At 39.3% G+C, this 14,204-nt stretch overlaps 1 protein-coding gene across 15 annotated transcripts in view; it reads right to left on the reverse strand.

Moving 5' to 3' along the window:
• Positions 1 to 14,204, reverse strand: part of Dock3 (dedicator of cyto-kinesis 3) — a 351,061-nt gene that overhangs the window by 166,758 nt on the left and 170,099 nt on the right. The gene's annotated exons all lie outside the window — the stretch shown is intronic.

Below are 14,204 nucleotides of genomic sequence, written 5' to 3' on the forward strand. Positions count from 1 at the left end.
GAGGCCACCTCTAGTCATTAGACAGGGCCCCCAGTGCAGGGATGGGATCACTCACACATCTTCAATTATTTCACAAAAGTGTTTGTGTCCAAATGAAATGCAGGGATCCAACCCATGGGCAGGCACCAAACCCTGACACTATTACTGATGCTATGTTGTGCTTGCATACAGGAGCCTAGCATGGCTGTCCTCAGAGAGGCTCTACCAGCAGCTGACTGAGACAGATGCAGCTAACCATTAGACTGAGTTTCAGGACTCCTATGGAAGATGATCCCATAGGAAGACCAACAGTGTCAACTAACCTGGACTCCTTCCCAGAAGCTCCCAGAGACTAAATATACACACATAGACTGATCCATGGCCCGTGGTACAATATGTAGCGAAGGACTGCCTTGTCTGGCCTCAGAGCAGGAGGATGTGCATACTCCTATAGAGACCTGATGTTCCAGGGAGGGGAGTGTGCAGTAAGAGCACTCTCTCCGAGGCAAAGGGGAGAAGATGTAGGGGGAAGAACTCTGTGAGGGGGACCCTGGGAGGGGGCAACATTTTGAAGTGAATAAATAAATAAATCATAAGAGAATTAAAGGTATGTACTATCACACCTGACCCTACACATAGATTTTGATCAACACCAATATATTCACATGACAGCAACAGGTCATTCTTTCCCTTAAACAACAGGTTAAATATTTTGATTTACTACTTGATCTCTTTCAAGAGAAGAGAGATGATTAGTATTCTTCCCTTTGTTTTGTTGAAATAGGATGTTGACTATTTCTAGATGGCTTGTAACTTGTTATGTAGGTTGGAATATACATAGCAAATCTGTAATGGTCCTCCTGCCTCTGTCTGACCAGTGCTCAAATTATAGGCCTGCACTATGGGTTTCCCTATTTTCTCTCTAGTGAGATATATTACAAGAGAACCCTACATTTAGTTGTCTTTATAACAATGAACTAGGGACAGACACTGTTTGAAATTACATTAATTTCATATCTTAAAACAAGTCTAACAAATTTAAGTCCATAATTTGAATCTGTGACAAGTCTAATGTATCTTTATTTTTTTTTCTTTTTTTCGGAGCTGGGGACTGAACCCAGGGCCTTGTGCTTGCTAGGCAAGCACTCTACCACTGAGCTAAATCCCCAGCCCCGTATCTTTATTTTAAGATCACTTGCTTTTCTGAACATTGTTAACTCCTGAGTGGCACTGCATTCATATACCTCACTGCTGGCAATTAATTCATCCCCACAGCAAAAGCTCTGTGAATGAGGTATACAAAGCAGAGACAAAAATTGCTCATCCTAACTGCAGTCTTTCTTAAAGACTTAGTTTTAGAAATAAATGCAGTTTCCTCAAAGAAAATCAGTTGAATTCTCCCAACGCTTTCAATTTAGTTTTTATGCTTCTTGTCTGGTAGTCACTAGAGAAAGATGCTCACCACTTAGCATCTCTCATGATAACTGGCCAGGTATTTGAAAACTGGCAAGTAGCCCCACGGTTGTCCTACGCTGTATATCCTAACAGATTAGGGCATCTAATATTCCCTCCTAGACTCATTTCTTAACTTAGATCGTTTAGCTTTATTTTTCAAGTTCCTTAAGTTTCTCTTTGCATTAACATGGATAGAGCAAACATACCCAAAGGGTCTGTTTCATAAAAGCAACCAGAGCCCAGTGCCATGGCCTCCAGTTTCATTTTTATTTTCTGCTTTCCTCTTCTCCTCAACAAAATCTTACTGTTTGCAAACACAGGAAAACTAAAGAGCAGAGTTATTTTGGTGGCATCAGAACATGTCTGTAACAAACGCAGGTTCTTCCTACAATCTTCCCAGCCCTTCCCTTTTACTTTTTCAACAAATCTTCACTGACTTTCATCATGTTTTTAGAGCTTGGAATCTAGCACATCCTTTTCCAGGGTCTAGCTGGGTGATTCTCCCTGACCTTCTCCTCCACATGCCCCCCTAAACCAGCCATGTCTGTTTTGGGGTCAACGTCCAGTTCCCTAGATTTTTCAGGTCACCCCTATTTGCATAGCAATTTACCTTTAAGATTTCACCAGGACCCACCCTGCTTACCACTGACCCACACACTGGTGCACTTTACCTAACCTATCCACCCTGTCAGACTACCATACCCTTTCTCCAGTTCTAGTCCATTGAATCTGACTCTCCCCTGCATACATCTGAGTATGTTGTCTGGGACTCCATATCTAGTGCCTAGGCCTAGTCTGGCTATTCCTGCTTGCACAATAACTAATTTCTAGACTTCCTCTATTCCCAATCCACATTCTAACTTCACAACCTCCAATACCATACCTAACCTCTTCACACAGTTAGATCTACCCTAGGCACTTCAGGCTTGGACCAGGAGACACATCCTGTATACAAGTTCAGTTCCTTCTGTCCACCTGACTACTTCATTTTACCCAAGCTATTTCCTATATTAGACCCAACTTGCCTACACATCTTTTCTGCCCTATCTATATAATTCTTAAAACAAAGAAGTTCACATACTCAGATCTCATTGCAAATATATGAACAATATGAAAGATCAAACCAATTGGTAGGTTCTCTCTACCAATACTGCAGAAATGTTTGCCAGCACACTCCCAAATTCCTTCTATGAAGTCAGAATCACTCTAATACCAAAATGAGGTAAGGACACAACAACTAAAGAAAACCATAGTCTAGTATCTCTGATGAACCTGCAATACTTATAAACAGAATATGGACATATATAAATATTATTCACCATGAAATGCAGGGATGGTTCACCACATGCTAGTCAATAAATATAATAAACATATAAATGAACTCAAAGATAAAAATCATATGATGATCTCAATGGAGGTAGGAAAAAAGCCCTTGACAAAATCCAACACACCTTTATGATAAAATTACTAGTAATTGTGAATCTACAGCAAAAATAATTCAACATAATAAATGCTATAAACCCACACCCAATCTCATCCAGAAATGGAAAAAACAATCCAAAAATTCATATGGAACCACAAAAGACCCCAGATAGCCAAAACAATTCTGAGATACAAACAAACCAACCAATAAACAAACAAACAAAACAATGCTGGAGGGATTACCACTCCTGACCTTAAAATAAATTACAGAAGCAGAATAATGAGAACAATATAGTACTGGCACAAAAACAGACAAATCGATCAATGGAACAAAACTGAAGACCCAACATGAGTATCCATAAATTCAGGCATTAAATATTTGACAAAGATGCCCCCCAAAAAGTGTGTGTGTGTGTGTGTGTGTGTGTGTGTGTGTGTGTGTGTGTAGGGGGAAGCATCTTTAACAGATGCTGCTGGGAAAATCGGATGTCCACATGCAGAAGAATGAAACTAGGCCAGTAACTATCACTTTGCATGAAAATTAACTCCAAATGGATCAATGACCCAAATGTGAAGTCCAAACAATGACATTGGTAGAAGAAAGCAAACAGAAGGACTCACCCACATGATACAAGTGTAGAAAAGAACTTTCTTTTTTTTTTTTTTTTTGGTTCTTTTTTTTTTTTTTTCGGAGCTGGGGACCGAACCCAGGGCCTTGCGCTTCCTAGGTAAGCGCTCTACCACTGAGCTAAATCCCCAGCCCCAGAAAAGAACTTTCTGAACAGGGCTCCATTTGCCCAAAAACTAAAACCAATAATAGATCAGAAGGACCTCATAAAATTAAAAATCTTGGGGTTGGGGATTTAGCTCAGTGGTAGAGCGCTTGCCTGGGAAGCGCAAGGCCCTGGGTTCGGTCCCCAGCTCCGAAAAAAAGAACCCAAAAAAAAAAAAATTAAAAATCTTCTGTGTCACTAAACAACTAAGTGAGTGGAAAGGAAGTCCGCAGAGTGAGAATTGTTGCCAGCTGTACATCTGACAGATGAATATTCTCAATTATAAAGAATATAAAAAGAACCAAAAAAAAAAACCCTAAGGCTAAAAATTCAAGTGACCTCTTCAATAAAAGGCCAGTACCTAATAAGAGAGTTCACAAAAGCTGGGGCTGTGTGGAGGCTAAGAAATATATCAAAATGTGTTCACAATCCCTAGTGATTAAGGAAATACAAATCAAATCAACTTTCAGAATTCATTTTGCCCCAGTGAGAATGGCAAAGATTAACAAAACAACCAACAACAAATGCTGGAAGGGGTTTAAGGGAAAGGGAACCCTCCATCATTGTTGGTGAGGCAATCATGTGCAGCCACTACGGAAATCACTCCTTGGTATATGCCACATTCTACTCTGCAGACACTTATTCCCCCATGCTCACAGCTGCTCTATTCAAATAGCTAGGAAATGGAAAAGGAAACAACCTAGAAGTCATCCTTCAATGATAACTAGATAATGAAACTGTGGCACAGCTCTTCTATGCGGTACCCAGAGAAATATCAGAGGCTTCTAGCTCCAAATCTTCTGTGTGTGTGTGTGTGTGTGTGTGTGTGTGTGTGTGTGTGTGTGAGAGAGAGAGAGAGAGAGAGAGAGAGAGAGAGAGAGAGAGAGAGAGAGAGAGAGAGAGAATATACATATGTATCCTGGAATAACTACAGAAATCAGGAAAATAAAAAGGGACTGTTCCTTGGATAGGTGAGTTGAGGAGCAATAGAGAGATCACAAGGCTGCAAGTGATCTGACTGGGAAAGGAGGGGAGTTCTAAGTAGGGAGGGGGAGAGAGATAAATACAGAAAGAGGAGTGATGAAGGTAAAAATAACAGTAAGGATATTTGATAAACTCATAAAGAATACTATTAACTATCTACCTAAATACTGAAATGCATATGTCTGTGTATAAGCATAAGTTTATATATTTATATATGAATACATAGTTTAAACAGTATTTTCTCATCTGAGTTGACAGTGTTCCTTTGAAGATTCAAAGATGACAAGATGAGGAATGTAAAGCCCTCCTCTGGAGGTGTTGGTCAGGGTTGTCCAAAAGACACTGTACTATTGCTCTAAACACTGTAGGCTACTGCTTTTATCCTTTGCTGTTTCCACTGAGGCAGAAAGTAAGTCTCTACTGCTGAAGATACCATGCACAGAGTTCACAGACCCGATTTGGAGCTGACCTGAATGGCTTCTCCCTGAGAATTAGCTTTCATGATACCAGAAGCTATGCAAGCTTCCAAAGGAGAAAATTAACCAACAGTTTTACATAGCTCTGATGTCTATGAACTACAACTAGCATGTCACAATAACCCTATGGGTACAGTAGTGGCAGGCATACTTTCCCCCTCCAATATAATATTGGCACACACACTTTGGTGATAACTAACAACTCCCTAATCAGATGTAAGACCTGCTTAGCAAGAGGGAAACAGAGCTGGTACTGGAAACCTAGCACACTACCCAGGCTTGTGAAGTCATTGATCTTAAAAAAGAACCTACAACCACCACTTTACTAAACAAACATAATCCCTACCTACATCTTAAATACTATCCTTATACCCACAGATAAGTGTGGTCCTCACCTCTCATCATCTCTTTGCAACAAACATAGAGACCATTACCAATCAAAATGCCAGGTTATAGAGCACAGCCCCAATACATACATTTGCAAAACAATTTCCAAACCTAAAGCTCAGGGAACACTGCAGAAAGAGCAGAGAAGGTCAGGAAGCTTGCTGTGAAGCTGTGTCTCCTAGTCATGAGACATTCATAAAGTCTTACTAACATGAGTGAGTAGACATAAGCTAATCAAATACAACAACAGAATGTTAAAGTGGTGAAGGAAAGAATACAAGGCCCCAACCCTTAACAAAGAACACAGACAACTACGGATTGCCGAGAATGGGAGAAATAGTCTTTCCCAGAGAAAACATCAATTAGTTACTCAATACCAACATACATAAGTAGCATACAGACTCAGCAGGTTGTATTGGGGCGGGGGAGAGCGCGCGCATGTGTTTGCGTGCATGTGTGTGCACACATACATATAGAACAACATGAATTTAAAAAAGAACAAGGATGGATATACAGGATGTTTTGGAGAGAGAAAAAGGAAGGCAGAAATGATATAATTATAATCTCAAAAAAATTAGTTTAAAAATCAACGTTAAGCTAGAAACATAAAAACAAAATTATTCTTTATCAAGTTTCTGAGTCTAATAAGACACAAAGAGAAGCCAAAAGCAGAAATATAATGTAAAAGTGCTACACACAGTAAAGGGACTCTGGCCAGCCCAGTCTGGAAAACATGGCCTTACGCTTCCTCCCAATTCCCTCTGCCATAAGATTACATTCCTAAAGCTAGCCACCAAGGTCTATTCCCTTATTTGGCCACTTCCTCCTCCAAAGGTCGACTATGACTACCAAGCTTCAGTTATCAAAGCATTCAAGTTCATATGCTCAATTAAAATTAAACACTTCATCTTAAAACAGGGTTTCCTCCTTTTTCTTTACAAACTGCCATTTGCCTATGGCCACATCTGTCTCCCATCCATCCAGAGGTAGTTTTTTTTTGTCCCCTGTCCCCTCTCTTATTCCCTTCCCCCTCTATCTTGTCTTTTTTTCTCCTGTCTTAGTCTCATTCCCTGCTCTCTGTCCCCTTAGGGCAAATAAATCTCCCTTGTGCTGAGAACTTTGTTTTGGGGTCCTGAGCAAATAGTTTTCCTTTCACAAAGAAAGGGGTAGACTAACTGCTGGGGAGAAAACAGGCAGTCACAAAGAAGTATTCAAACATGCTCCTGAACCACCACTAGCCTTTTATCACTTGGCAAGTAGTAATGGCAACAAGAAAAGGATTTGAAGAGACTACAGTCAAGAGACCCTGAAGTATGCTGTAGCTTGTCCCATGAGGATGCTCAGAGCATGAGTTTAAAAGGCACTGGGAAGCCAGAGGGTAATCAATGGTGTTGTACAGCATTGTAAAATCATATATGAGGGTTCTTCAAACTTGCTTATTATGACTAGTTGGAAGCTTGTTTTAAGTATGTATCTTGGGGTACCACCTCAGGTATTCTACAGCAGAATCCCTTCAAAAGATGAACCCTGAATGTTGTTTAACAATTTGTATTTTAAAAATTGTTGGGGGCTGGACAGATGGTTCAGTGGTTAAGAGAAGTGACTGCTCTTCCAGAGGTCCTGAGTTCAAATCCCAGAACAAAACCCTCTGTAATGTGATCTTGGTACCATCTTTGGCATAAAAGCATATTCAGGCAGAACACTGTATATATAATAAATAAACAAATCTTTAGAAAATTATTAGGCATGGTAACTTTAAATAATATTTAAGTCTTAGCTCAGTCTTGAAAGCTCAACCCTGAGAAGCAGCACACAATTATAAGTGTTTAGAATGGTGTCACAGACAACATGGAAGTCAGGTTAGTGACATAGGAAACCATGTCAATCCCAACAAGCCACTGTGTAGTTTTAGGACTAAAGAGAACAGATCTGAGATATATTTAAGGAGACAGAGTTGAGAGAGTTGACCATATTTAGCAATTGGCTGGATGTGGCAGAGTCAACCAAAGAGGTTATAAAGAAGAGAGGCAGAAAATTCATATACATGTTGAATTTGAGGTGTGGGACATGTAGGTGAACAGAAAACCCCAGCCTGAAGTTCAGCAAAAATGTAGATTATATTCTAGTATGAAAACACGTTAGCTAGCCTATCACCTATATGGGACACTTCAGTTCCTCTAAATACGAAGTCTATGCCCACTTCCTACTCCAATACTTGTGGAGGCACCTCATCTATTGACAGGACAAGGACACAGCAGCTGCACTAAAAGAGAGAAATAATGGTGGCTCCTTATTTAGAATATACTCTTGAATGCTAAACAATGCCAGAAAACAAGTTATTTTAATTTTTTCTAAGGGAATGACATATGAGTATATCTCTTATTATAAACTTATAGTTATTATAATACTTCTGTAATTATAACAACTGCCTTTATTTGCTCTTTAGAAATCATATACTTCTTATGAAAATTAACTCAACAGCAGCTTACTGATCAATTATGTTGTGGCTATAGTTACTTATACTCATGAATAATTAATTCTCTTCCCTCAGGATCAAGCTCCTGGCTGCAACAGTACACAGATGAGTCAAAAGTCATGGAACAAGGTGAGGCTCAGCTGACAGGACCACACAATGCTAAGTCATTTATCTTTGTAATCTCCAACATCCACAGCAGTGTACAGAGCAGCCAAGTTACCTTGTGAGCTACATGGTATGATAATGAAGATTTAAAATTACTTTTATGTCTGTTAGCTAAAAGTTAAGCAATCTAAAGTAGCGACAGAAAAGTAAACACACTGGCTCTTGATAAGAGAGAGGGGGGGGAGGTGTGGAGGGGCAGGGAGGCAGGGAGGCAGGGAGGCAGGGAGGCAGGGAGGCAGGGAGGCAGGGAGGCAGGGAGGCAGGGAGGCAGGGAGGCAGGGAGGCAGGGAGGCAGGGAGGCAGGGAGGCAGGGAGGCAGGGAGGCAGGGAGGCAGAAAAGCAGTGTTAGAAGAGAAGTTGTCCCTTTAATTCTGGGACAGACCTTTTGCCTCATATAAATGCATCCTTCCTAGACAAATGCTTTACAGTGTCTCCAAGTAATCTAGACATGGCAATGCAGAACAAAATGCTAAAAGAACAGATGAGCGAATGATAAATAAATGATGAAGAAAACAATTTAGCTAAGACGTCTTTAATCATACAGAATCCTATACTCTCAAATTTCCTGAGTATATACAAGCAAGCAATCAAGTACTAACCCAGAAAGAATAACATACTTAAAAAAATCACTATCATTGATAATGTCATCTAACTTTTCCTATTTATTTAGTTATATTTTTATTTCTTCAAATAGGGTCTCACTAGTACAGACTAGCCTAGAACTCACTATGAAATCAAAGCTGGCCTAAAAGTCTCAGCAATCCTCTTGCCCTTACTTCTCATGAAGTGGGATTACAAGTGTGAGCCACCACATTAAGTTTTTTGTTCTCTTCAAATTTATTTACTATAAAACTGAAGATTTACACAAATGCTAAAGTATGGCTGGTGCCTTTTATAAAAGGTCATGTTCTAAATAATCATGGCATTTCCTATTGATATATAGTAACCGGAAAAAGACAATCTCAAAAACTTATTCTATCCATAAAGAAGATAAATTAAACTTCAAACATTTAACCTCCAGAGTTCAATGTACAAGGCTTTTATATAACACAGTGAAATGAAACAAATATACCCCTCTTCCATCATAAGGTGAATGGGTTTGCTTCACCGTGGACCTTTACTATGTGTAGCCTCACTGTAGGAGAAAATCAATCATAATTTGGAGCTATTAACTAAACTAAACTCGTTTTTTGTTTAAGTTGATTATATTCAGTGTTTAGTGTAATAATGATGCTAACACACTTTTCACTTGTCAGAGTTAATATGGATTGTTAGCGGCTGGTGAGATGGCTTAATGGTAAAAAGCCCTTGCTATTCTTGCAAGAGGATCCAGGTCAGTTCACAGAAAGCACATGGTAGATTGCAAAACCCCATAAATCCACTTTCAAAAACCTGACAATCTCTTCTGGCTTCCATAGGCACAAGACATGCATGTATATACTCACATATATTCATTAGAAATATTGTCAATTTGACAAAATTTACAATCACCTATGTCACAAATTCTGGGAATGCTTATGAGATTCTAAACTGAATAAAGATGGGAAGATACACGTTTACTATGAGCTGAGCCAGTCTAAGGACTGGGGTCCTAGGAAAAGTAAAAAGCAGAGAGTGAGCTGAGCATAACCATTTCTCTTTCTCTGATTCCTTCCCACAGATACAAGGTAACAGGCTGCCTCATACTCAATCTGCCATGCCTACCCAAGCATGATGCGTTGCATCTTCAAACTGTGAGCTAAAATAATCCCTTCCTCCCTTTAATTGTTCTTTGTTGGGTATTGTATTATAGCAACAAGAAAAGTAACACATCCTTAATTTAAAATTTTTGGTGATATTATTTTAAAACATTACAGTAATACAGCTAATTACACTATTAAAAACAAGATTCTGGCCTACCTGGTTTATCCAAAGCATGTACTCATTTAAACTGTCCTTCATATTATAGTAGTTAAATGGTAAATTAAGACTTAGATTGCAAATAGTGACTTCCAGGATAAGACATCACATCCTCTGTGTTCTGAGGGACAAGGAGAAAGGAATATGATCTGGTATTGGAAGGGGAAAAAAGGACTAAAGCCCTGAAGGCCAACAGAAAGAATGGAAACCCTGTAGGAGGACCAGCAGTCTCAATTAACCTGGACCCCTGAGATCTCTCAAACACTGGATCACCAACCAGGCAGACACACCAGCTGAGATGAGGCCTCCCACACGATCCTGGGTCTGGGTTCATCAGAGAAAATGTACCTAACCCTCAAGAGACTGGAGGCCCCAGGAATTTTAGTGGTCTAGTGGGGTGGGTGGGGTGGGGATATCCTTGTGGAAACGGGGGAAGGTTATGGGATATGGGGGGGGGTTGGACCGGGAGGGTAATAAAATATGTAGTGTAAAAATAAATTAATTAGGGGTTGGGGATTTAGCTCAGTGGTAGAGCGCTTGCCTAGCAAGCGCAAGGCCCTGGGTTCGGTCCCCAGCTCTGAAAAAAAATTAATTAATTAATTAAAAATTAAAAAAAGAATTAGAATAAAGAGAAGGACATCAGAAAATGTAAGAGGTGGTAAGAGGTAATTAAGACAGCTGAAACAAGCAAAAACAAACGGGTTATGGAGAAAAGCAGAAAATATCTCACAGCTACCATGCCACCTTGCTAGGGTGTGGGGAGATGGCAAAGTTAAGAATATAAGGTGAACCAGGTAATCTTGGTAGCAGCAGACTGGCCTTCCTGGACATAGAGTAAATACACAATTCTCATAAGCCTTAAATTCACTGGGGGAATTTGGTTAACAGCTACTACTCCTCTTGGCAGTCCAGCACTAGAAAAGAAATCCTTTTTTAACTTGTCACATATTGGAAGTGCTGTATCTGGACACCATCTTGAGTTGGGGCCTGCCTACATTTGAGATTAGTAAATTTTGGGACTTGAATGCAAGGAAGAATTCAACTTGGGGAGCCTTAGGGATATACTGCCAAGGTGTTTGGTTGGGATGGCTACAATAAACAACCAAGGAGGAAAGGACTGTCTGATAGGATTAGACTGAGTTTAGGCTGTAGGGGGCTTGGGCTGTGAAGGGTATGGAGGTCAGTGAACATGAGTGTTAATGTGTAAAAGAATGATAGAGGTGGGTGGTGACACATGCCTTTAAAACCAATACTAGGGAGGCTGAGGCACAAAGCCAGCCTGGTCTACAGATCATGTCCCAGGACAGCCAGGAACACAGAGAAATCCTGTTCTGAAAAACCTAAACAAACAAACGAATGAATACATAAATAATGACATATATATTAAGGCAGTAGAGGCATCTGTGTGGATCCAGTGATAATACTCGACAGTCTATGGTATCTAAGTATTCAGTAACAGGAGTCAGTTCAATTTACATAGTTTAAGGCTGTTGTGTATGTTTGATGTCGGGAGTTTGGGGGTTGTGAGCAGCTCTGGAGCCTGTGGGATTAGCATTTGTTCAGGAATATCAATGTTTGAAGAGTTTAACAGTTTTGGTGATTGTACAGCTTCCAGGAGGATTTGTCATCCATTACCAGTGTGTAACTGAGGTCTTAGAAGTCAGAGCCTGAGGAAGCCTGCAACTGACGCCATTCGTTTGGGTATTGCTCAGTGGGTATTAATTTCATGGAACCTAAAAAGTATACACAGCACCTTATTTTTACATTCCAAGTTTTAAAAGTAAATGTTCTAAAAAAGTATTATAACTATATTATGAACAATCTATATCCAATATTCTTAAACTACATTCTAGATGGAGTAGTTTGACTAAATATTCAACAGGTATCTTAATTCAGTTCTTGTAGACAAAGGTTCTTAACCTTTCTTACACATTAGACTCATGTAAGTTCTGATTTAACTGTCCCAGACAATGGCATGGGTATTGGCAACTGGGAACTGAAATGAATGCGCAGAAAAGGTAAGGATACTGGCATAAGCTGGATATGGCACAGCCTGTAATTCTAGCATTTGAAAGAGAAGCAGGAAGATGGTTAGTCAGAGGCAAGCAGGGTGTAGTGAAATGCTGTCTTAACAGCAATATAAGAGAAAATAAAACCTTTTGTCTAAACCCTGTTCTTTTAAACATGCCCTTTCCTTTTACATTACTGTTATAATAGACTCAACAGGCACCCAATAGTCAATTGTCACTTCTCTTACTTCTACGGCAATGTCACTTGAATGTATATCTTTATGACCATTTTCAATGCATAACTTATAAGCTATTAGTATGCCTCTGTTTTTCTAAACACGATGGCATAGTTTATTTATAGTCATACATACAAATCTAAAGATGTGACCATCACTTTGCTTATGTAGCTACCCTATAAACCATGTTACAGAATGCTACTGGCCCTCCAACACTTTGAAATTATATTTTCTTTTTCCCCCTCATACTTTTTGCTTTGGGTAACAAACAATAATTGTGGGTTCCTGGTTAACTGCTAAAGACATATCTAGTCTTGAAGCTTCCTATCATTTGTGCTATTTCCACATTCTTACCTATTCCACAGTTAGTTACTTTAATATTTGTTATCTCTCCTTTTATGGCACTAGGCCTGCCCTGCACTATGCTGACATTCTCATCAGTTCCTAGATGCTGGGGTCATGGGGTGGTAAGCTGTCATTAGGGGTTGACTGAACCCCAAGTTTACACATGCTAAGCATGTGCTCCACTACTGAGCTACACACTACCCTCACAGTACCCTATCTTTGCTTTTAGACACTGTTCAATATATTCCTCAAAATGAGTCTTAATGCACTGGCTGATCAGAACTGAGTATCTAGAGTGCTTCCATTTTCATGTGAGGATTCAGATATTCACTTTTAAAAGTCTTGTTCTGTCTTGAGACTTTTTTCTTTTCTTTTCTGTGTTTGTTTGTTTGTCGGATGACAGTCTTCCTGTGTCACCCAAGTTTGCTTCAAACTTATGTTTCCCCTGCCTCTGGTTGTTTTTTGTTTGTTTGGTTGGTTTTGGTATTTTTCAAGACAGATGTATGTCTCACTTTGTAGCTTTTAGCTGTCTTAGAACTCACTAGGTAGACCAGTCTGGCCTTGAACTCACAAAGATCTGTCTACCTCTGCTCCCCAAATGCTGGGATTAAAGGTGTGCACCACCAGGCTGCTTCTTTCTCTGTATCTTGAGTGCTGGGATTACATCATGTTCCATCACACCCAGCTGACGTGGTCTTTAATAACTGAAGATCTAAGGTCTGACAGATTTTTTTTTACACTACTTGGGGAAGAGAAATGCATGTTCTAGTTTGTTGAGAAAATTCTCTCCTTTCACAAAACCACCTCCAATCACTAGTATATGTGTCTTAGGAAACCCAGGTACAGAGACCTTTAAGCACTAAAATTCCAAAGACAATAGACATAGGCCTTAAACTTGTTTCTTTAAGTACCAGGTCTCAGAAAAACATGAATTAGTTTAAATCTCTCCTAGCAAAATATATTTTAATAACAACAAACCGTCTAAATTCACAAAACTTTTAAACCCTGATGACTTGACTTTAATATTTATATTTTCATACAAGTATTCTTTAATAGTTTTTCAAATTTGACATTTAGTCTAGGAGACATTGTGATTACAGGCAGGAATGAGGACTCACTTAAATCATTCTGCCTATGACTCTGGGAAAGGAGAGAATGTCTTAATATAAATCTAACCAGATTCTAGAGTGCTACTCTTTCAACTATAGACTTCACACTGGGAGTCCATCTTGTTAGATTATAGCAAGTTTGTTCATCTCATCTGCTCATCTCATTTCAAGTTTAGTAACATCTTTATTTGCATAAATCATATTCTCAGAAAAAAGAACTTAAGGGAAATTAGTCTGTGCTATGATTTAGACACTGAATCTCATACAAAGACCTATATGTTGAAGACATGTCTCTTAGAGTAGTGATATTAAGAGGTCCTGTGGACCTTAAAAGGTTGGAACCTAAGTACTTTTAAGGGATGTGTCCTCTTGATACCCTTCCTGGCAACTGAATTTTCTGAACTTAGGTCAGAAGAGTCATTCTGCTCTAATTTATGCTCTGTGCATAGAAGTTAAATTTTCTTTTAAAGAACAAAAGACTTTAAAAAA

The sequence above is a fragment of the Rattus norvegicus genome, chromosome 8 (genome assembly GCF_036323735.1).
Source record: "Rattus norvegicus strain BN/NHsdMcwi chromosome 8, GRCr8, whole genome shotgun sequence".
Classification (NCBI taxonomy): Eukaryota; Metazoa; Chordata; class Mammalia; order Rodentia; family Muridae; genus Rattus; species Rattus norvegicus.